The 21,444-nt window shown below is 45.0% G+C and overlaps 1 protein-coding gene across 27 annotated transcripts in view; it reads left to right on the forward strand.

Moving 5' to 3' along the window:
- The first annotated feature begins 13,468 nt into the window (after positions 1 to 13,468).
- LRRC8D (leucine rich repeat containing 8 VRAC subunit D) overlaps positions 13,469 to 21,444 on the forward strand; it is a 132,515-nt gene continuing 124,539 nt past the window's right edge. For 5 of the 27 annotated variants that reach the window (XM_069597231.1, XM_069597345.1, XM_069597241.1 and 2 more), the window contains exon 1: positions 13,755 to 14,491. The gene's annotated coding sequence lies outside the window, so the exon portion shown is untranslated. Of the gene's footprint in view, positions 14,492 to 14,593; positions 14,930 to 21,444 lie in introns of those variants that run through there. The other 22 variants (XM_069597314.1, XM_069597361.1, XM_069597291.1 and 19 more) reach the window with 17 other exon arrangements.

A 21,444-nucleotide genomic window follows, 5' to 3' on the forward strand; every position in this document is an offset into this window, starting at 1 on the left:
CACCTAAGCGCATGCACCGCAACTACTGAAGCTGTGCTCTGGAGCCTGCAACTACTGAAGCCTGCGTGCCATGGGGGCTGTGCTCCACAACAAGAGCAGCCACCACAACGAGAAGCCCTCATATTGTAACCAGAGGAAAAACAAGGCAGCAACAAAAACCCGACACAGCCAAAAATAAATACAATTATTTTTTAAAACAACAATTAAAACAACAAAAAAGAACGCAGGTGTTCTTTCAGAGCCTTAGACACTATGGCAATAAACATCTCAGCCGTCCAAACACCCAAACCCAGGAGTCCATCTGGGTCAAAGCTGATTTTTGGCAAAGGTTCTCAGCTGTTCTGCAGGATGAAGTTACAAATAACTCACAAATTACAGTGTTGCCACCAGCAGGGTCAACAAAGTTGGGACATTTGCTCTTTGGACTTTCAAGTTAAAGTATCATGGAGGCCTTTCCAGGCATGTGAAGACAGTTCCCATCTCCTGGATGCTCACAACTAGTCATGCAGCTGATCCAAAGTCCACTGATGACCCTCTCAGTCCCAGCACTTGCATTCTTAATTCGTTCAGCCATGGCTTTATTGAGTGGACTCACAGTAAGTGGCCTAGTGGCCAGAACTTTCTGTACGCTGTTATATGCATAATAAGTTGAGTCTGTAATTGCTGCTGGTGATTTGAAAGCCTGGGGAGAAGAGAGGGAAATACTTGCCTTCAGCAGAGAAAGAACTTTCTCCTTGGGTAAAGAGCCCACCCTCCCTGAACTGTGTTAGTGTTACAATGGACCGGTCTTTAGAATCCAGGTTATTTCAAGCATTCCATGGAATCTCAGAAGATAAAAGTGTCCCCTCAGAGCTGAGTAAAGTTCTGTTGGACCATCTTAGCTAAATGAAAAGATTTTTAGGATGCTGAGAAATAAAGGAGAAATTTGTAGATAATGGGAGTCACTTTAAAATTTATTACTGAATGTTTGTAGTCAAAATGAACATAGACTATTTATTCATGCTGTATACAACATCAATTAATTAATCAAAAGCAGACAAGAGGAAAAGAGTGCATCTTTTGAGTTGCCACTCAAGTCTAGTGCTTATAATGAAAAAGGCTAAGAATCTTGTGTTTAGCCTTTAAATTGTGTTTAAAATTGATGAGCAATTTTAAAAACTCAACAGCCCCATCAGAAAAGTAATTGGCTGAGGACTTCAGTCGCATGTTTGCTAACGAGGCCGAAGACTAAAGCCACAGTATTCACTTCAGGCATAGTATAAGAATAAATTGTGTGTTTTTTCTTATTCAAGGACTTGAACTTAGGTGTTGAAGGACTTGTCCTATTGCTACAGAATAGAGTGAAGATGAAGAGTACACCTCTGTCCATGCTCAACTATTCCCTCTGCCCGTGGAAGTCTCCCTGCCCTGTCTATCAAGAGAACTTTTATCCATCCTTTGGGACCCAGCAAAATGATCACCTCTACTATGAAGCCTCCCCTGATACACTAGGCAGCGTAAAATGTTTCTGTTTGCATTTCTTTCTCTGCCCCATCAGACTGTGAGCTCTTCAGGGATCCAGAATCTGTCCCGTGTCCCATTGATGTATGAGCACGATGTTTGATTCACAGCTAATAAGTACGCAATAAATATTGTTATTATTTATAATGTATAAAAATAAATGCCTGTTGAAGGAATGCATGTCTGGCAATGGCAAGAAGAACAGATAATAAAAAGGACTGATGATAGGTAATAATTCATAAATTAATAACTATTGGCTCATCACTGTGCAAGATGGGGGAGAAATAGAAGAAACAGAAGACAGAGGCTAGACCCTGGTTGAGACTCAGAGAAACACCCTTGAAACAGCAGGGGAATCATGACACAATCTGTGATTTTATCTCACAGTCGATGGTTCAGAGCAGGTAGGAGGGGGCTTTCAGAGCTTGATAATATCAAGGTACTCCCCTACCCAAGAGAATTACCCCAAACCAATGTTTACAAGTCAAATAGCTCTCTGAGTCCCTTTTCTGGGTTGTTCCTGACCCCACTTTACACTCACACCTTGTTCTACTTTGCTTTTCTGAACAGTCCACCCCCTTTCTCATCTCCCCAGCCTCCACCCCACTTCCTGTTTTCGCCCTTGAATAGTCTGCAAATCCAACCCCCCTCACCAACTCCTAGCCTGTGACTTCTCTCCTCCTTCCTGGCTGCCCTTGCTCAGACTGACACCCACCAGAGCCCTCACTCTTGAGTCAGGGCAGACCTGAAGGGGTTGGCCCACTGCCTAGTGTGCAGCCTTTCCTTGGCACTAGAGATCTTCTATAGGGACCAAAGAGGTTATGGAAGATCTTTGAAAAAGGAGCTGCCCCACCCCACCATGCTCTCTAGGTTCCACACAGGGAAAGGTTCTGCCTCAAACCCAGAATTTGCAGACCTGGCACTTCAATTGCTAATCATCGCTTCATCCCTGCTCTCACTTTTCTTTTGTCCTTTTCTGGCCAGTTATTACGCTTGATGCCCATAGCTTAATGTCACTGTTGGCTTAAGGGTGTGTTAGTTGCTCATTTGGGTCTGACTATTTGCGACCACATGGACTGTAGCCCACCAGGCTCCTTTATCCAAGGGGATTTTCCAGACAAAAATGCTGGAGTGAGTGGCCATTCCCTTCTCCAGTGGATCTTCCCAACCCAGGGATTGAGCCTAGGTCTCCCACATTGTAGGCAGATTCTTCACTCTCTGAGCCACCAGGGAAGCCCTATTGTTGACTTTCTGATGCTCAATTCTGTGTCCCTGGCTTCTGACCCTAATTTGTCTCTGGAAATGTCTGAACATCCCCTTGCCACCTTGATGCAGCCTTGGGATACAGCACTCCTAAGACAATTACCTCAGGGTTTCACCAGACCTTTGGCTCCACATTGCTATAGTATGTCTCCCCAGGACCTTTCCCAACATCTATTCAGGCAACCTGAGAATGCTGTTACCAAACTAAGGGCACTACAGTGTGCGAAAACCAGCCAACAAGGCAGCAGCTAGAGTACAAGAAATCACAGAAACCATCTAAGTTTGAGCAAGTCGTTGGTCACTTTATTTATACATCTCTAAGAAAGAAGTTGTGGATTCTGAAGCTTGCAACCTTATGTGCAATCTCAAATGGCCAGACATTTAAGAACTCTGTTTGATTCGTGTACCATCCATTTGGTATTAAGGGTCAGATTGTATGATCATTCTATTGTGTATATTAGCAGAATATCTACCAGGTTCTAATTTCCTCTTGCCCTGCTCTAGAGAACTTGGACTAATTCAGCAATCTCTATCTTAAGCACATCTTTGGGGACCAAGTTGATACCAAGGAAAATGATAGTTCCAGTTAAGTGGCTCTAATTCAGTGAGAACTAGAAAAGCTATGAACAACCCCAGTAAAAGCCCTGGGAAAGCAGCTCTTAGTGTGTGGGGTCAAGAAAACAGACTGCTCATGGAGGCTGTATCATTTTCTTCCTCTGGCTACCCTGTGAAAAACAGCTTCAAACTCTCAGACAACAGCAGAGGTTGATTTCTTGCTCACGTTTGGTGAATATGTTACGTAAACAGGAGTCTTCCGGTAAGTGTGCAATGCACTGCCCCAGGCTCAGCCTTCATGCTGGTGGTAACTCTGTACCATGTTTTTTTTTAGTCGAAGAGCCAGGCTGAAAGCGCAGCTCTAATCTGGCGTGTTAATATTCTCCAGAAACAACAAAGAGAGAGATGGTGAGCAGCCACAATGGCTATTAAAGCTCTTGCTCAGAAATGGTCTATGCCACTTTCACTCACATTTCATTGGCAAAGCAAGTCATGTGGCCAAGCCTGGGGTTGCTGGTTGGGAAAGCATACATTTCCCACAGAGGAGAATAGCAGATATTGGAAACAATGTCCCAGCTACCCCAACCGTGGGCCTTGCACATCATCCCAGTGGTTTCTAGCTAATGCAGAGGAAACCATTGCAAGTTTCTGAGGCAGGCAATGGCACCAAAAGCTGTGTTACAAGGCCATCTTCTTTGCTTGTAAATACAGATTGGTGGGAACAGTGGGAGTGGGAGGGACTCGAGGAACAGAGAGTGCTATGTGAAGGCCTGAGCTGGAGACCGTTATATTCATTCAAGAGTGAGTCAATGGATTTGGGTTAGGGATGGTGTAGAAAGAATAGAAAGAAACATTTTGGTAGAATACTTATTTTAAAAGCAAAATAGACAAGGCCATTTACCTGGAAAGATATAGGAGGGGTATAAGTCAAAGATGATTCCACGATTTCTCCTTGCTAGCTGGGCTGTAAGGCATTGAAAGATGTTATTGAGTTGATGGCAAAGAGCATCCTAGAGATTTCTCCCAATCAGAGCACACTGATCTTCCACGGTGATGTGCAGCAGCCATGAGGCAGCAGCTGTAAAGGGCACTGGGCCTGCCTGACAAATCCGGGCTGGGCTCCTAGCGCTTAGGAGCTGTGTGGTTAGGGAAAACCCCTTTACTTTTCTGTCTTGGTTTTTGCATTTATTAAAAGGGGGATAGTGATTCATACCTCACAGAACTGCCTTAGGACCACACTCCTATGAAAAATAGCTTTATAGTGATTTATAAGGTACGCCTCTCAGAGAAATGGTTGAAAGCATATCCTTAGCCTAGCCACCCAATGATTACATACTGCCTTGGATTGTTTGGGGCATAAAGCATGCCATCACCTCATTGTTGAATTCTATTTAGAGGTTTCCTAGTTGAAAACCTAGGCGTATAGCCAGATAATGTAAACCATGGATCACAGCCTCGAGAGACTAGAGCAACTAGATAGGTACTTTAAATGTAGGTCTGGTATAAGGTACATGAAGCACTTTTGGAGGAAACACTAAGATGTGGTACAGAGAACTTTGGGCTTTCCAGGTGGCACTAGTGGTAAAGAACCTGCCTGCCAATGCAAGAGACTCTGGTTTGATCCCTGGGTCAGGAAGATCCCCTAGAGGAGGGTATGACAATCCATCCATTCCAGTATTCTTGCCTGGAGAATCCCATGGACAGGGGAGCCTGATGGGCTACAGTCCATAGGGTCACAAAGAGTTGGACATGACTGAAGCAACTTAGCAGGCGCGCACACACAGAGAACTTTCCCTGTTATAGATAAAACAACAAGCACAAAATAATAAAGGGCAACAGCACCCTTCCCCCACTTCCCATCCCCATGCCATCACCCAAGACTATCAGGAGTGGCCTGGCTGCTTGTGAACTGCAGAGAAGCAGCTGGAAGGGGACAGCAGCAGCTCAGCCCAGCACAAGCTTGCTGTGCAGGAATCAAGCAAGGTTTGGTTGTTCTAGTTGTCAAAAGTGTTGGAAATCTGGATATTTATGTGATATTTCCTGGTTATTAAATATTGACAATTGAAAAAAAATTTAGAAAACATTCTGCAGTTAAAACATCTGCAGGCTATGGGTCCATAGGTTATCACCCAGGCATCACAAAAACAGAAGGGGGAAAAACATGGTTACCCACAGAACTCTCAGTGCATGAGAAAGAGAGATTTTAGGTGGTGGTGGTGGTGGTTCAGTCACTAAGTCATGTCCAACTCCTCGTGACCCCATGGACTGTATTCCACCAGGCTCCTCTGTCCATGGGCTTTCCTAGGCAAAAATACTGGAGTGGGTTGTAATTTCCTCCTCCAGGGGATCTTCTCGACCTAGGGATGGAACCTGAGTCTCCTGCATTGCAGATGGATTCTTTACCACTAACCCACCAAGGAAGCCCAGAGATTTTAGGAGATGAGGCGAAAATCAGGGAGGGAAGTGGCAAGAGGAACTATTAGCAACCTGGAGATAGACTTCCAGGGGAGATGAGGGAATGAGAGGTCCCTAGTCACCTAGTCTCAGGGATTCAGACACAGATTTAGACTTAGGCTCAAGCTCTTAGCTTGCCTTTGGCTCATGTGTCCTGCCTGGGCTGGGAGAGTGATCAGGACAGAAGCCAGGATGGTTGCCTCCTCCGCCACACTGCCAGGGAGCCCCTCAACACAGGATAGAGGGGACTTTTAGTTTTGTGACTACCTCCATCCTCCACTTTAAGTTATTCCCGGGCCATACTGTTTTGAAGAGCTGTAAGATGAAGTTTCAGATGTAATCGGACATAATAATCTTTCAAACCCAGAATGTTAGCATTTCACCCTTGAGTAAGAAAACCCCCAGGCTGGCTTCTCTATTCCTGAGCTCACATTCCTCTCTCTAGCCTGAGCCCTGCTCAGCCTCATCTTGACAGGCTAGGTCTCTTGCTATGTTCATTGTCTCTTCCTGCGACACAGCTCTAAGCAGACATCCCACATGGGGTCCTGGTCCTGGTGGGGTAGTTTCCGTGTGGGTTTTTAAACATTCAACTCACCACTTGGAAATGGCAATCATTCTTCCTTCTTCTTTTCAAATGACCATATAAATCAGTTTGCTCTGGGAACTGGTTCTGTTTTATTTTGCAGTCTTGCCTGATTCCTTTTCACAGGGCTCTTTCTCAGGATTTTTGTGTCATTTCAACTTTCAACTGCCAAAACTGTCACGAAGGCCCCCACTTGTTATTTTATGTCACATCAATGCTCTTTTCTTTCACTTAAACTTTTTCTCTTAGCCAGATTAGACTACACAGCCACTTTCCTACACAACAGGATAGAGATGAAGTAAGTAATACGTTAGGAGGAAGTGAATGTTTAATCTTCTCTAACATTCTTTTCACTACTGTGTTACTTCGCTTAAATATTTTCCTTAGTAAGACTATAATTTAGGACTTTGGAATTATTATTTTGCAATTCTTTGTTGTTGTTGAATCAGATCAGCTTGTTTTCCTCTTCCTGTTTGCTAGAGAACTAACAAAAAGGTAATATTTTCTACGAATATTTTGCCACACACACTACAAGGTTCAGTTTTAGTAAATGATTTGGATTTGGAGACTCTGAATATTAATGCCTTTCGTTCATATTAACAAATTGACAAATACTTAGAGAACAGCATGATATGAAAAAACTCTCTTCCTAGGAAAATTTTCCCCATATTTATATTGATTAAAAATCTGTAATAAATTCATTCATTTATTAAACCATTACCTACTATGTGTCAGACACTATTCTAAATATCTGGGATATGGCAGTGAGCACGATACAAAAAATTTTCTGTCTTTAAAGGGCTTATATTCTGAAAATTTCCTGGTGGTTCAGTGGTTGGGTCTCCATGCTTCCATTGCAAGAGCATAGGTTCAACCCCTGTTGGAAGAACTAAGATCCCACCTGCCATGAAACACAGCCAACTAAAAATACACTAGCAAATTAAGTTGATCATAAAAAGGGCTTATAGTCTAGAAGAGACAGATACTAAATATATATATATGTATATATGATATATATACCTGATGAATACTCAGAGGAAAGTAATAAAGCAAGGTAAGAGGAATGAAGTAGGAAGGGAATTTTAATTTTTAGATGTGGTTGTGTTTAGGGGATGCAGATCAAGTAAGAACCTTGCAAATCACTGTAAGGATTTGGGCTTTACTGTGAGTAAAATCGGAGAAGGCAATGGCAACCCACTCCAGTACTCTTGCCTGGAAAATCCCATGGATGGAGGAGCCTGGTAGGCTGCAGTCCATGGGGTTGCTGAGGGTCAGACACAACTGAGCGACTTCACTCTCACTCTTCACTTTCATGCATTGGAGAAGGAAATGGCAACCCACTCCAGTGTTCTTGCCTGGAGAATCCCAGGGATGGGGTCGCACAGAGCCGGACACGACTGAGCAGCAGCAGTGAGTAAAATGGAGAGCTATCTACCATAGGGCAAAGGAATGAGGTGACTAGACTTACATGGTAAAAGGATTACTTTGGCCGCCATGGAGAATAGCCTGTAAGGGAGGGATGGGACAGGAAAGTGAAATGGAAGCACTAAGACTAGTGAAGTGGCTCTTGAGTTAGGCCAGGAGAGAGAGGATGGTGGATGAAACCAAAGTGCGGCATTGAAGGGTGTGTATTTAGAAGGTAAAGTCAACAGGACTTCCTACAGTTTTGATATTGTTTATGAGAGATGAGTCAAAGATGACTTAGAGGCTTTTAGCCTGAGGAAGTGGAACGTTGGATATGCCTCTTACTCAGACTGGGAAATCTGTGTGGGTTTCACAGGTTTTAGGGGGAAATCAGAGTTTGGTTTTGAACTCAAATTTAAGTTCTATTAGAGGTCTAATGGGAAAATCAAGTAAGCAGTTAGAAACACAACGTGGTGTGAAGGAGAGAGAACTATACTGGATGTGTAAATGTGAAGGTCTTGGCATAGAGAGGGAATCCAAAGCTCTAAAACTGGATGAACTCCCTGGAGGGAGTGCAGTGTTTTGGGAGGAAGGAGGAGGTAGCTTACCAAAGAGGATGGAGTAGTCAATGGTGTCCAGTGATGCTGAGAGGTCAATTAAGGACCAAGAATTGATCACTGTATTTAGCAAAATGACAGTTGTCAGTGTCCTTTGCAAAATCAATTTCAGTGATGCAATAATGGGAGTAAACTCCTGATTAGATTGAGTTGAAGAGAAAATGGAAAGAATTGAATTAGAGATCATAAGTATAAATAATTCTTTTGAGATGTTTAGATGCAAAAGAGAAACAAGAATTGGAGTGGGGAAAGGGTCAAGAGAAATTTTATTCCTAATGATGGTAGAAATGGTGATGGCAGTCATTCAGTAGCGAGGCAAAGTCAAGGCTATAGCAGACAGGGGTCAATTGCTACTGTTATCATTTGAGATTGAATGAGACCTAGTGCAAAAAGAAGGGACTGGCTTTCTGAAAGAACATGGGTAAGTTCATCTGTAATAGTAGCAGGCAGAAAGGCAGAGGATATGGGCACAGATTCTCAAGTGGTTGATTTTGGTGTTTCTTTCTGCTTTAAAAAAATTTTTTCCCCAGTGAAGGGAGCACTTAGTCCTGGGCTGCTAATTAAGAAACTGGCTTACCAGATAGGCACTCCTGATTCAATCTGCCTATGAGTCCATTTTAAAAGGCAGAGGTCCATTTCTTTCTTCTCATTGCGGTTGATTAAGACATGTACCCTGAGTTTTTCTAGTTTCAATTTCCCCATGTTATTTCTAACTATAGCAGTCTGGCAATCCCCCTTCCCCTTTGGACCTTATGTTACGTCAGGACCCATGGAGAGTTACCTCACACACCCTAACTGGTTCCATTTTCTCTATACTCTTCTACACCCTTTACCTGCTGGTTTCTAGTCTGGTCTCCAGCATTTCCATTTCCTTAGCTGTGAAGAAGGGAGACAGTTTGCCTCCTGCCTTCAAATAGGCTGAGAGTTTAAATAAGTCCAAGAAGTGAAATGGTTTTAACCCATGTAAAACATAGAAGAGGCTAGTGGGAGGTAGCAAAGTGCTTAGGTTGAGCACAGACTATGTACTTTTTCAATTTTATTTTATTATTATTTATTTGGTTACTTCAGGTCTTAGATGCCACACATTGCATCATGCGGGATCTTTTGTTGCAGCGGCCTAGATGTTTCCTAGTTGTGGCCCTGTGGGCTTAGTTGCTCCCAGGCATGTGGGATTTGTTACCTGACCAGGGATGGAACCCAAATCCCCTGCAATGCAAAGCACATTCTTAATCACTGGACCATCAGGAATGTCCTCTATGTAATTTCTAAGCCTTATATGTATGTGAGCTCCCAGGTGTCACAGGTTATATAAGCTGTAGTATTCACAGAATCACCATAGACTCAGAAATCTGATCACACTTACAATATGTGGACATACTTACAGTAGGTAATATCTGCTGAACAATACCTATGTTCTAAGCACTTGGCTAAGCCCTTTCCATATGTGAATGAATCCTTGGTCTCACACTATCTGGATGTAGGTGTTATTATCTCCTTCAGAAACTAAGAGAGGCAAGAGAAAGAGACAGAGACTCACATAATTTGAAATTCCACAGCTCTCCAGTGTTACTGCCACTTTCCAAGCAAATACATTCCCCATTTATTTGTGTATGGTTATACAGGTACAAGCAGATTTAGCTCCATCCCTTCGGGGCTATTCTTCACTCTATGAGGAATTCATCATGATAAGATTCAGAAGCTGTTCTGGTGTATTTGGGATCAATTTATAAAGGTTGATTTCAGCACAACATTTCAAAACCATGTTTACAGATTACTGAAATTCACATTGCTTACCACGTGTTGGGCACACCACTAGGTGACACACATGAGCAAAACACACTCCTCCAAGGAGTTCTCAATTCTTCTTTAGGAGGAAACTCAATTATTCATTCACTCATTCAGTCAGTATTGTTGAGTGCCTTAGGGCATTCCAAATGCTCCTGCTGCTGCTGCTAAGTCCATTCAGTCGTGTCCGACTCTGTGCGACCCCATAGACGGCAGCCTGCCAGGCTTCCCCATCCCTGGGATTCTCCGGGCAAGAACACTGGAGTGGGTTGCCATTTCCTTTTCCAAATGCTACTAAACACAAATCAACTTGGAATTACAACACTTGGTAGAATAAGGTGCACATATAAATACCTTTATCTTACATGGTCTTCAGTATTGTGTTTGTATCTCTAAAGCCAGACCGGTGGGCTTAAAAATCTAGTAAAGCCACTTGAAGGCTGTGTGATCTTGCACTGCTTATAAACTCCTCCAGGCCTCTCTAAGAAATGAGGATGCGTGCTTAGTCGCTTCAGTTGTGCTGGACTCTGTGCGACCCTATGGACTGTTCATGGGATTCTCCAGGCAAGAATACTAAAGTGGGTTGCTGTGCACTCCTCCAGGTGATCTTCCCAACCCAGGGATCGAACCCACATCTCTTATGTCTACCTGCATTGACAGGCAGGTTCTTTACCACTAATGCCACCTGGTAAGTCCCCCTTCCCAAAAAAAAAAAAAAAAAGAGGATAGTATTTCTCTCATAAGGTTTCTGCAAGGACTAAAAATGGACATATGTACAGTACTCAGAGCAGAGCCTGGCCCATCACAAGCACTGTGTTGGCTGTAGTCACGATCTGTGTGATACAGATTTAACAAGTATTGAAAGAGTTGCCAATTTGTGACCATAACTCAACAAAGGACAGTAAGTGTTAAGTCTCTGTTTACTAGAACTTCCTTGAGGCCTTATTGTGTTTCTCCCACTTGATCCCTGTTGACAGGCCTTGACCAGCCTCAGATGCCTCTTCTATCATATTTCTTCATTTGCAATCCAAAGTCAAGTTAGTTACCCTCCTTTGCTGCCTCCTACTTGTTTGTTTTTCTTAGGGATTAGGGGAAGCTGACATTTTTGCTTCCTAGATCCTCAGAGTGGTCCTCATTATTTGTCATTGGTACAGGACTTAGCAATTTTAAAATTTTTATTATTTTCTTAACAGAGTAATAGGTACTCAACATAAAAACAATTCAAGCATACAGAAACTTGTAACAGAAAGCAATGACCCTGATAATCTCACATCCAGAGATAACCACTGTTAACTGCTTGTTATATATGCTACCAGATTTGCCCTAAGCATACATTTAATAACATGTCTATTTTTGACAAAATATGCTTATAAATGGTATCATACTTTTCATATTGTTCTGCAACTTGCTTTTTTCATGTATAGATTTTGGACATTCTTTCATTTTAGTACAAATAGGTCTCTAATTTTTATAAAACAGGTTAAATTTTCTTAACCAGTCCCCTACTGGGATTTTGTTATTAAACTTACACACCCTTCTCTGTTTCCTGTCATAAACAATACTGCAATAAATATACCTGTACATACAGCTTTCTACATGCTTGTAAATGCTTCTGTGATATATGATTTTTGCACACATATGGCCAAAGTAGAAATTCCCAGAGGTGAAACAAAATCCCTCACATATTAATTTTATCCAAAATTGCTAAATTGTCCTCCAAATGGATTTACTAAATTAACACTCACATTTATGAGAATACGTGCCTGTTTCTCTACATTTGTTTTTTGAGCACTACTTTTTTCCTTTCTCAATTTATACCATTCTTGAAATCACAGTTCTCTCAAGTCTAAAATCATACTTTAAAACTCAGGGAAGATCAAAACGTGGAACAGTGTTTTTACAAACAGCAAAACATTCCAAATTAATCATAGTAGTGAGGTGTTTTCCATCAAAATATCACACCACTAGATGTTAACAGTTTTAAAACAGCACCAACCTCCCAGATCAGCGAATCTGGTACTGTAATTAGACCACGGGACACACAGCTCCTGCCTACACACCTCCTTCTTGGCTCAGTGTGTGGACAGGAGAGGCTACTGGCACCAAGGCCAGGACACGGAGAGTGAGCGAGCAAGAGGTGAGAAGGGCTCAAAGGCTAGTGTCATCCTGCAAGCAGTCTAGGACTGTCCCTTGAGTGCTGGAGCTCTGCTCATACTCAACCTCAGGGCTGCTCTTCTTTACTTCCAGGGTCAGGGGAACAGGTGTTCACTCTCTGAGGGTCAGTTCTACTCCCTTGTCTCTGAAGTCTTCCCTGAAACCCTAAAAACGAATCTCTACTTTCTCACTGTATCTGAACTCCCACCTTCCTGAGTACCTGTAACATTTTTGCAACATGCTTATGAAGAACGTTTAGATGCTTAGGAAACGTTGATTGAACATTCACTGACATGGAGACATCTTGGTAGAAGAGATGAGATTTCCCATTTTTCATGGGGCTCAGTGGGTAAAGAATCTGCCTGCAGTGTGGGAGACACAGGTGTGATCCCTGGGTCAGGAAGATCCCCTGGAGAAGGAAATAGCAATCCACTCTAGTATTCTTGCCTGTAGAAGTCCATAGACAAGAGGAGCCTGGTGGGCTACAGTCCACTGTGGTGCACAGAGTCAAACACGACTGAGCACATAGACTCATTACTCATGGAAACAGGTAGCTTCAGATAAAAGGAGATACTGTGATGCTGGGCTGGAACCATCTGCCATGTTAAAAACCAACACTTCCAAACATCCCTCGTGACCTTATTTCTTGATTCCTGCTTCTCCCCACCCATGAAAAAGACTTCAAATATACTTTGATCTTGCAACAAAAACAAGAGGGAAAACTATCAGGTTGGGAAACACGGTTTAGTGGAGGACAAACTTTCATCTGCCTGTTTCAGACGCAAGACATCTTTGGCAAAAAAGAATGGGGTCGGGGGAATCGGGGAGAGCAGACTCAGAAAAAAACAATAAGTGACTCTCTCCTGCATCTTTAATAGCAGAGACAGAACAAATTAGGCAGGGAAGCTATTCGCGCCAAGATAAAGTTGTGCGTGCCCTATATCCCAGGTAAGTACAGTTGGAAGCCGCTGAAATGACTTTTCGGCAAATTCCCCCTACCATTTCATGGCATACCCCAGCCCCACACCCGTCTTACTATCAGAGTTCCAGTTGACAGGATAGCCCCAGGAAGGGTGAAGGTTCCTGAGACAGACTCTCGCCAGCCTGGCGACACTGGCCGCCGGGCATCGTGCCCGGCCCAGGTGGGCATTTCACTGATGAGCAGCTGTGGGGACGGCGAGCTCCGGCAGCCGCCCCGACCCCGCCGGGTGCACCTGCGCGCGGTGCCGCCGCCTCCCGCCCCCAGTGCCCGACCCCGGGCCACCGAACTCGCCACCCCTCCCCTCCAGTCAGCCCGCACGGCGGCGGAAGCGCCCCGACCCCCGGCAGGCACCGGAGAGCCGCGGGGGAAGAGAGCTCGCCATCACATGGAGGCCCGGGCCCGCCCCCATTGGCTGCGGCCGAGCCAGTGGCGGCGCTCGCCGGCTGCGGTTGGTCCCGAAGCTGCAGCGCCTGCACGGGCCCGGAGTCCATGTTACGCTTTGTCTAATTCCCCCCGTTACAGAGTCATGTGCTGCTGCTCCCGTCGCCGCCGCTGCCGCCGCCCGTGGTGCCCCGGCTCCTCCGCCGCGCTTCGAGGTGGCAGCCGCGGGCGGGGCCGCGGGAGCAGGGTGCAGGGCGCCGCGCGCCTCCGCCGCCCCGGCGCGTCCGGGAGCAGCAGTAGCCGCACGCCGCAGGTGATGCCGCCACCTCCCGCCTCCGCCTAAGCCGGGGCTAGGCGGCCAAAGCTGCCCGGGCTGCCCCCCAAGGTTGGTGCGCGCCTCTCCCGGGCAGGGGCCGGGGATTGTGCCAGTGGAGCCGCGCCGCAGCCGACACGCGCCACCCCGGCGCCGGCGACCTGCCCCGCGGCGCCGCGGCCCGAGCGGAGGCTGTGGCTGGGACCTCGCGGGCTGGGGGACGCGGGCGGCAAGCGGGCCTGGCCGAGCGCTAGCCTCGGTCCCCGAAGATCGTTCCGCTTTCGGCAATTTGAGCGGCGGGCGCCGGGGCCGCGGGGTGGGCCCCGTGAGAGGACCGTGCCGGCCTGCGACCGCCTCTCTCCGGCTCCCCGCCACGCGCGCTCCCTCCTCTCGCCTCCCTCCGCCCCATCGGAAGGGCGGGGAGACCCGGTTACGGCTCCGCTGATTCTTCCCGGAGGTGGGTGTTTGGTGTCTGGCCTCGCTGGCCCGCTGCCCAGAAGGTGAGCCCTTCAACTTCTCCAGAAACGCCTCCCCTCCCGCCTCCTTCCCGCGCGGGGTGGGCTGGGCTGGGAAGTGAGGGCGCGCCCCGCCCCCAGCGCGAGGGGGAGGGAGCCGGGGGCCCGCAGGTGCACCCAGCCCGCCGCGGGCCATCTCCGGGTTGGGTACCGGTATAATCCGCTTCTAGCTTGTTTGGAAGCGTGGGCACTTGGGAGCCGGACTTCTGCGCGAATCCCTTCCAGGGGCTTGGAAAGGAGGAGGATTGGGGGTGGCTGCTCAGAGAATCACACCTCCGCTGACTGGAGGGTTCATAGGGGCCTTCCTGTTTCTCTCCCCCTTTATTTGGGGGTATCCCTCACGGATAAAGAGATGAGTTTTTTTAGTTTCTTAAAAAGCCAGCTGCAGTAAAGAAGAGCTGCCCCAGGTCGAGGGGAGGAGAGGTAGGTCCCTGCTGGAGAGGTGGGGTGTGTGGCCCCACTTGGATACGCAGTTGGGGTGTCTGTGTCAGAAGGTGGGGAGGTGGGGTTTCAGGAAAGAAAAAGTGCAAAGGTGAGAGGGGTGGAGTACTCAGGAGGTGGGCAGAAGGAGGGCGAATAGATCTGGGGAGTCCTAGCCGACCATGGGGCCCAACTTGAGCCCCTTGGACTTCTGTTTCGCAGATTTCCTCCTTTCCTTCTCCTTGACTTACGAAAAAAAAAATTTCTTGTTGGGCAAAGAAAGCTTTGAGGACATATTTTGAAAGAGATTCAGGAGTAAAGAGGGAGCTGACTTCTGGAAACTTTCTTTAGCAGCTTTGCTAATAAAATTCCAGTCCGGCTGCGTTTGTTGAGCACCTATTACGTGTTCTGCGCTGGAGGTCGGAAGAGTCTGGGCAGCCAGGGAATTCCCGGCTGCAGTTCTGGGGAGGGCTGTTTACCGCATAAACAACCAAAGGGCGCTTCCAAGTGCCAAGAATGACTGTGATTCAGACCTTCCCCTCCTGGGCTCTGGGGCCTCTTCATGGTACAGACCTGTGGGAAGAACTCTCACCATACCCAATAAATGGGGTCTTCAGGCAGCATTTATTTTTACATCTCGTTAAGACTGACCAGACACCTCCCATCAGCTAGTGCAGGGTGAGAATCCTCTTTTCCTGTCTTCTACACCCACTGACTAAAACCCTGTTAAAATACAAGAACAAGATAGGAAGGATCCAGAGATAAAATCAGGTAGAATAAGGTGCCGACAAAGTCTTTGGTCTCTGTCTGTCGGTTAGTAACGGAGCTGCCCATGAAATGATTAGGTAACCCATGGAGCTGGGAAAAAAGCAATCCAAAATCTTGAATTGGCATGGTTTATTTATATATTTGAACATTTTATCTTAGATTTGTCTCATTTCTATTGAGGGCGTCTGAGTGTGTACTTTGTTGATTAAAACCTGACACATTAGAAAGTTGGAGAGGAAGCTGTCCTTACATGACCCAGTCCCCCATTCTCTTAATGATCCTGTGGAGTGGTGTATGATGCAACCGTTAGAGTATTGAGCCATATTCCTATCTTTCTCTTTCGGCCAAGGTTTACAGAATTTTAAAAACTTGGTCAAAACTTGACCTTCCCCCCTAGTTTTTACCTTGTTCAGAACTTTTTTTGATTTTTAAAAAGTTTGCTGTGTCTTTTATGTCCCAATAGTAAAATTATTTTGATAGCTGTATTTTGGAAGTCAGACTTGATTCAGTCTCAGTACTGTAGGTATTAAATTGGCACTAACTGTGAAAGCATGAAAGTTTTGTCAAACCGGTGTGCTCCTGATCACATGTGTTCTTGAAATGGCAGTTGGTAAGGGATTTCACCTGTTTTTCATGTATCATTGGGGCTGATACTGACATTCTGAAAAGTCCAGCCAGTATTTATTGAGTACCAGCAGGAAGCAGAGAACTTGAGTGGGTGTTGGGGTGCCTTAGTCAAGAAGGAGAGGATTCTTGTACAAATAGAAAGCAAGTAAGACAGTCCATGTGAGACCACCACCAGAAGCAAGGGATTGCGTTTGTCTAGGAGGCCAAGGAATACGGGGATGGAAAGGGTGTTTGGAGCCAGCTGGAGTGTTTGTGTATTGTGGAAGAGGGAGAGCACATGTGTTAGGGGAAGCTTTGAGGTGTGTCATGGGTCAAAAATAGGTTTGCCTGGCTGGGACAGAGACCATGTCTGATGAAGGGAGGTAGAGAGGATGTAGTTAGTGGAAGGCTTGAATCACAAGTCAGTGGTGTTAATTATTTGCTTCAAGAAGCGTGGTTCTCAACAGGGGGTTACTTTGCCTCCCAGCAGACATTTGGGATATCTGGACACAGTTGTATTTTTGCTTGTCCTAGCTAGGAGGCAGGCATTGCTGACAGCTAGTGAGCAGAGACCCTGAATCTTGCTAAACATCCTGCAGTGTGCAGGATGTTCCCCACTACAAAGAACAATCCCGTCCAAAACGTCAGTAGTGCCAAAGTTGAGAAACTCTGCCTAGATAGGGAAGGTAGAAGCCACTGTGAGGTTACATCTCAGAACAGGCCTCGGAGGAAGGTGGTTTTGAAAGGTGAGGAAGGACCGTGAGTTGGGAAGCCAGTCAAGGGGACTTCTGCTACACTCAGGCCTGAAGGGATTAGAATCTGGGCAAATTCTAATCAGAGAAAAAGGCATTTTTGAGAGATCCTGGCAGATGGGGAAGTCACAGAATTAGACTAGGCATTTTAGAGAAGTCTTGGTCCAACTTCTTTAGTAAATTCTTACACTTGTGAGGCAGCATCTGTTTAAACACCCCCAGATACAGGGACCTCTCTACTTACAATGACATGCCATCATACCTTTGGACTGTGTGTATGCTCATTAGCTGATGACTGCCTCCCTGAAACTTTGTTCTGTTGATTCCATTCCTCCTCTGGAATGACCTACCTCCTTAGACAGTCCTGCGAAGGCGTAAAGACAGAATAATGTTTCCTTCTTGCCACTCCAGCTGGTTAACTTTTCTCAAAGCAAAATAGTCCTAATTCTTTTCACAGTTCTACATGGGACATGGTTTCTGCCTCCTGAGTTTGTCAGCATCTTTTATGGAGAGTTATGGTGACTGAAATTAAATATGGTAATGGAGACCTGACCTGGTCCACAAAGAGTATAGTAGGACAGCTGTTTCCTGAGATCAAGGCACAAACATCTACTTTTTGCAGCTTAAGCTTACAAAACGGCCCAGCACAGACTTGTGTTTAGGGTCTGGACAGTCAGAACTCCAGGTATTTGTCATATTAGCTGTTGCATCCTGTGTTCATTGTGCAAGTGTGTGTGTGTGAGAGAGAAAGAGAGAGAGAGAGAGAAGCTGAGTGGGTGTTTATTGTTTTGTTTTTGTTCCTGTTCAGTACTGTCCTATTTATTTTGGTCCAGTCTTCAAGTCTTTTGAGATTTTAAAATTTTAATTCTGCTTTCTAATCATATGAGAGAGGAGTGGAGGATGACTCTGCCAAAAGCTTTGTAGTCACTTAATATTAATACTTCATGAAACCCAGTACTTTGTTTGGCGCTGCTTGTCCTATTTGAAAGCTGGGAGTTCTGGGTGGTGGAGGGGAATTCCAGGGATTGATGAACCCCGAGCTTAGGGCGTCTGGAGAAATTTGTGTTTGTGACCAAGCTACAGTGAGTTCAGTTGTTGCTAATGTTTGCACCTGAAGTGCCCTTTTGATATTATTTGAGTCTGTTGCAAGCTTCTGAAATCCGTACTTCATCCTCTGGGGTCTTTGTAATTCTATTTAGACATCTGGAAGAGAATTGCTAATGTTCTTTGCAAATCTGAAGCTTGCCAAATCAGAGTTGCTTTTGAAATTTGTGAAGAGGTAAATAGGGTAATAACTGGTATTGGCAAAAACCATGTATGAGGTTTGTTCCCACTCAAGCTAAGTTTTTTTTTTCCTTCTTTTTTTTTTGGTGCTAGAACGCCTGAAATAACTTAATTAGTGACAGATTTAGTTTTGGGGAAGGAGAGAGAGGTGGGGTCTTAGAGACAGGCCTTTCTCCTAGAACTGAGCTTTAGTATGTCAGTGGTGTAGCGTCACACTTGGCAGATTTCACATATCTTCAACGAGAAGACATTAGGAAATCACCATTCTTGGATGTCTTTTGAAGCAGATAGGACAGAAATCCTAGGTAACCTAATGCCAGGTTATCCAAATGTTCTAGATCTGCCCAGCACACTAGATTTAAGTAAATTACTTGGTTCAGGTGGTCACCATCCAGTAGTGTTGAGAGTGCTAGAACAAAATTCCAGATCTCGTAGCCAACACATGTAACCTCTTTCGTTAGGAATGTCCATTGTGCCCAGTCCATTGCAGGTGTCGTGCCTATCCAGATGGTACAGTCTGCTTGCTCTCACTTCTGTGCGTGGCCCACGTGGGAAACCTGTCTGTATTCTCTGGAGATGAAACTGTTCCTATAAGAACTAGTGTTTTGTGAATTTAAGAGATTTCTTGAGTGGGGACATATTTGAAAATCCTTAGAAATTGTCCTTTTACACTTTCAAAGGCTGTATCAAAGTTGAAGTCACCTTGGAATTAAGTGTGCAGTGTATCATTTTTGAGTAGAAGGAGAGAATTTTTAATAGATGGGAATGATCAGCGCTTGAATTTGGTACAAGAGGAAATTGAGGCCTAAGGAGGTGGTGTGGTTAGTGGCAGCCTACACACGTAGTCTTGGAGCAGGCATTAGAATCTACCTGTATGAAAGACCACAGATACAGGCTAAGGATAAAGATTACTCTACTTGGAGGTGAGTAAACAGTGGGGTCTCTTAGGACTTATTTACATAATTGATCCAAAAGAAGGAATACACAGCGGAATTTCTAGGTTTACAGATGACAGTGCGCTCTTCTGAATTATGAAATAGCTAACCAACAGGGATTTATTCCAGGGAAACTGCACCAGGATATGTTAGTCATCAGAAGATTTGCAGGTGTGTTTCTTTGTGGGCAAATATGAGGTCAGATATTAAGGGGGGAATTACAGAGTTGTCATAAGATGGTTTTTGGTGGGAAGATCCAGGAAAGGGCTTCAAAAATATTTTTACAGTGTTTTCCCAACTTGTTGCAGATTAAAAAGAACAGGAAATGCTAAGCTTCATCAAAAAGATTTGGCAACAAAACAGAAAGCATAGTCATAATTGAGGTTCTACTGCGCTTTGTTCAAAGCATGGGCCTCTGACTTTAGGTGAGACAGCAGAGCTGGAATGACCAATGTAATGTACCTAGAAAGAGTAGACAGTCCTGCCAGAATGTAAGCTTGAAGAGGACAGAGCCTTGCCCATCTGCTTTTCTGATAAAAATATAGTTTCTAGTGTCTGGAAAGAAGACAGAAGACAGCCAGGAGGAGATGATTCTGATGCCCATGAAACCGCTAGGAGAGAGACAGAGGAAACTTGGATTGTTCCCCCTCGTCCCATGTACTACTGTTTCAGTCGCCGGCTTCCTTGTCTGCCTGCTCCAGTGCTGTCAGTGTGTTGAAGGCAGAGATTTATCTGTCTTGTGCACCACTGATTTCCTGGTGCCTCCCCCCCCACCGCCCAACACACAGCAGGCCCTGCGTTGATATTTGACGCCTGAAGGAGTACATGAAGAGGTGCATTCCTTAAAGCCTTACAAGACATGAATTTAGGAAATAATGTAAAAAGTTTTGCTTAGCCCTGGCTGGCATCAGAATCAGTCTGGGAAATGTTTTAAAGTTAAATGAGCCCAGATCTTTCCCCACATCTTTTGGGTCAGAGTCTCTGGGAGTGAAGTTTCATTTGCATAACCTGGCATTAAGTTACCTAGGATTTCTGTCCTATCTGCTCCAAAAGACATCCAAGAATGGTGATTTTTTAATGTCTTTTTGTTGCAGATATGTGAAATCTGCTAAGTGTGACACTATACCAATGACATACTCCAAATCACTCCAAAGTGATTCTGTGTATAGCCAAGACTGAGAGCCACCGTCTTGCATAGTTGTACAGAAAGGGTGGGTATTGACACCTTAGAGAAGCTTTGAGACATTAGTGGCTGACAAGCACACACTTGGTATTTAAGACAAACAAGGAGCTTTAAGGATACATTTGTGTCCTTGGAAGATGATGACCAAGACAGCAGATGGTCCACTGTGTGGCCCTTGGTGCTGCATGAGACACTGTATCCTGGACTGGATGGCATGAGGGGACCATCCTGTGGTCCATCCTGAATGCATAGTGACAGTTACACCAGCCTGTGGAAAAATAAGAATAAAGACAGTGCAGAAGGCTTTTCAGTTTTAATTTTAGTGCTAAGTTTATTTGGTTGAAAGGATTTTTAAAAAAATCTTGGTTGGGATATCTTGCTTACTTTGATATGTTATGAAAGACTGGTGATGGTTTGTCTTTGGTATTATTTCTTCTAAAATCTGGCAATTTTATGACAGTCTTCTTTTGAAATTTTACTAGTCTGTGATAGCAAAAGTCTGGGAATTACTGCCTTTCTGAGATGTTTGAGATGTCCATCTCCTCCTCTTGACACCTGCTGTTGGGAAGAGAGCACACGTACTGATGTTCAGTTCTATCGTAAACATTTCTTTTCTTAAAGAGCTTTTTTACTTTCCTTCTGTGCTTGCTGGTAAGAGTTAGGAACTTTGCCAGAGAAGACTACAGTTCCACAGCAACTCATAAATCCCATTGCTAAATCTCAGCATCAACAGATCACCAAGACTGCAGTGAAGTCTACAAATCTGGGAGGAGGAAGAAGTGTAAGACAGCCCTTCCCTCAAGGGTGTCAGCCTCCAGGAAGCTGCCTCTGCCGAGCTCACTCAACGAAGACCAGACAGATTCATGCCCTTCACATTGGGTGTGAAGTACCATCAGTCACATTCTCTTTACAGGTTGTTCCCAATCCAGTTCTAAGAAATGTTTGGATATTCAAATTCTTTCAAAAATGACCCCCGTGATTCTCGCAATA

The sequence above is a fragment of the Ovis canadensis genome, chromosome 1 (genome assembly GCF_042477335.2).
Source record: "Ovis canadensis isolate MfBH-ARS-UI-01 breed Bighorn chromosome 1, ARS-UI_OviCan_v2, whole genome shotgun sequence".
Taxonomy (NCBI): domain Eukaryota; kingdom Metazoa; phylum Chordata; class Mammalia; order Artiodactyla; family Bovidae; genus Ovis; species Ovis canadensis.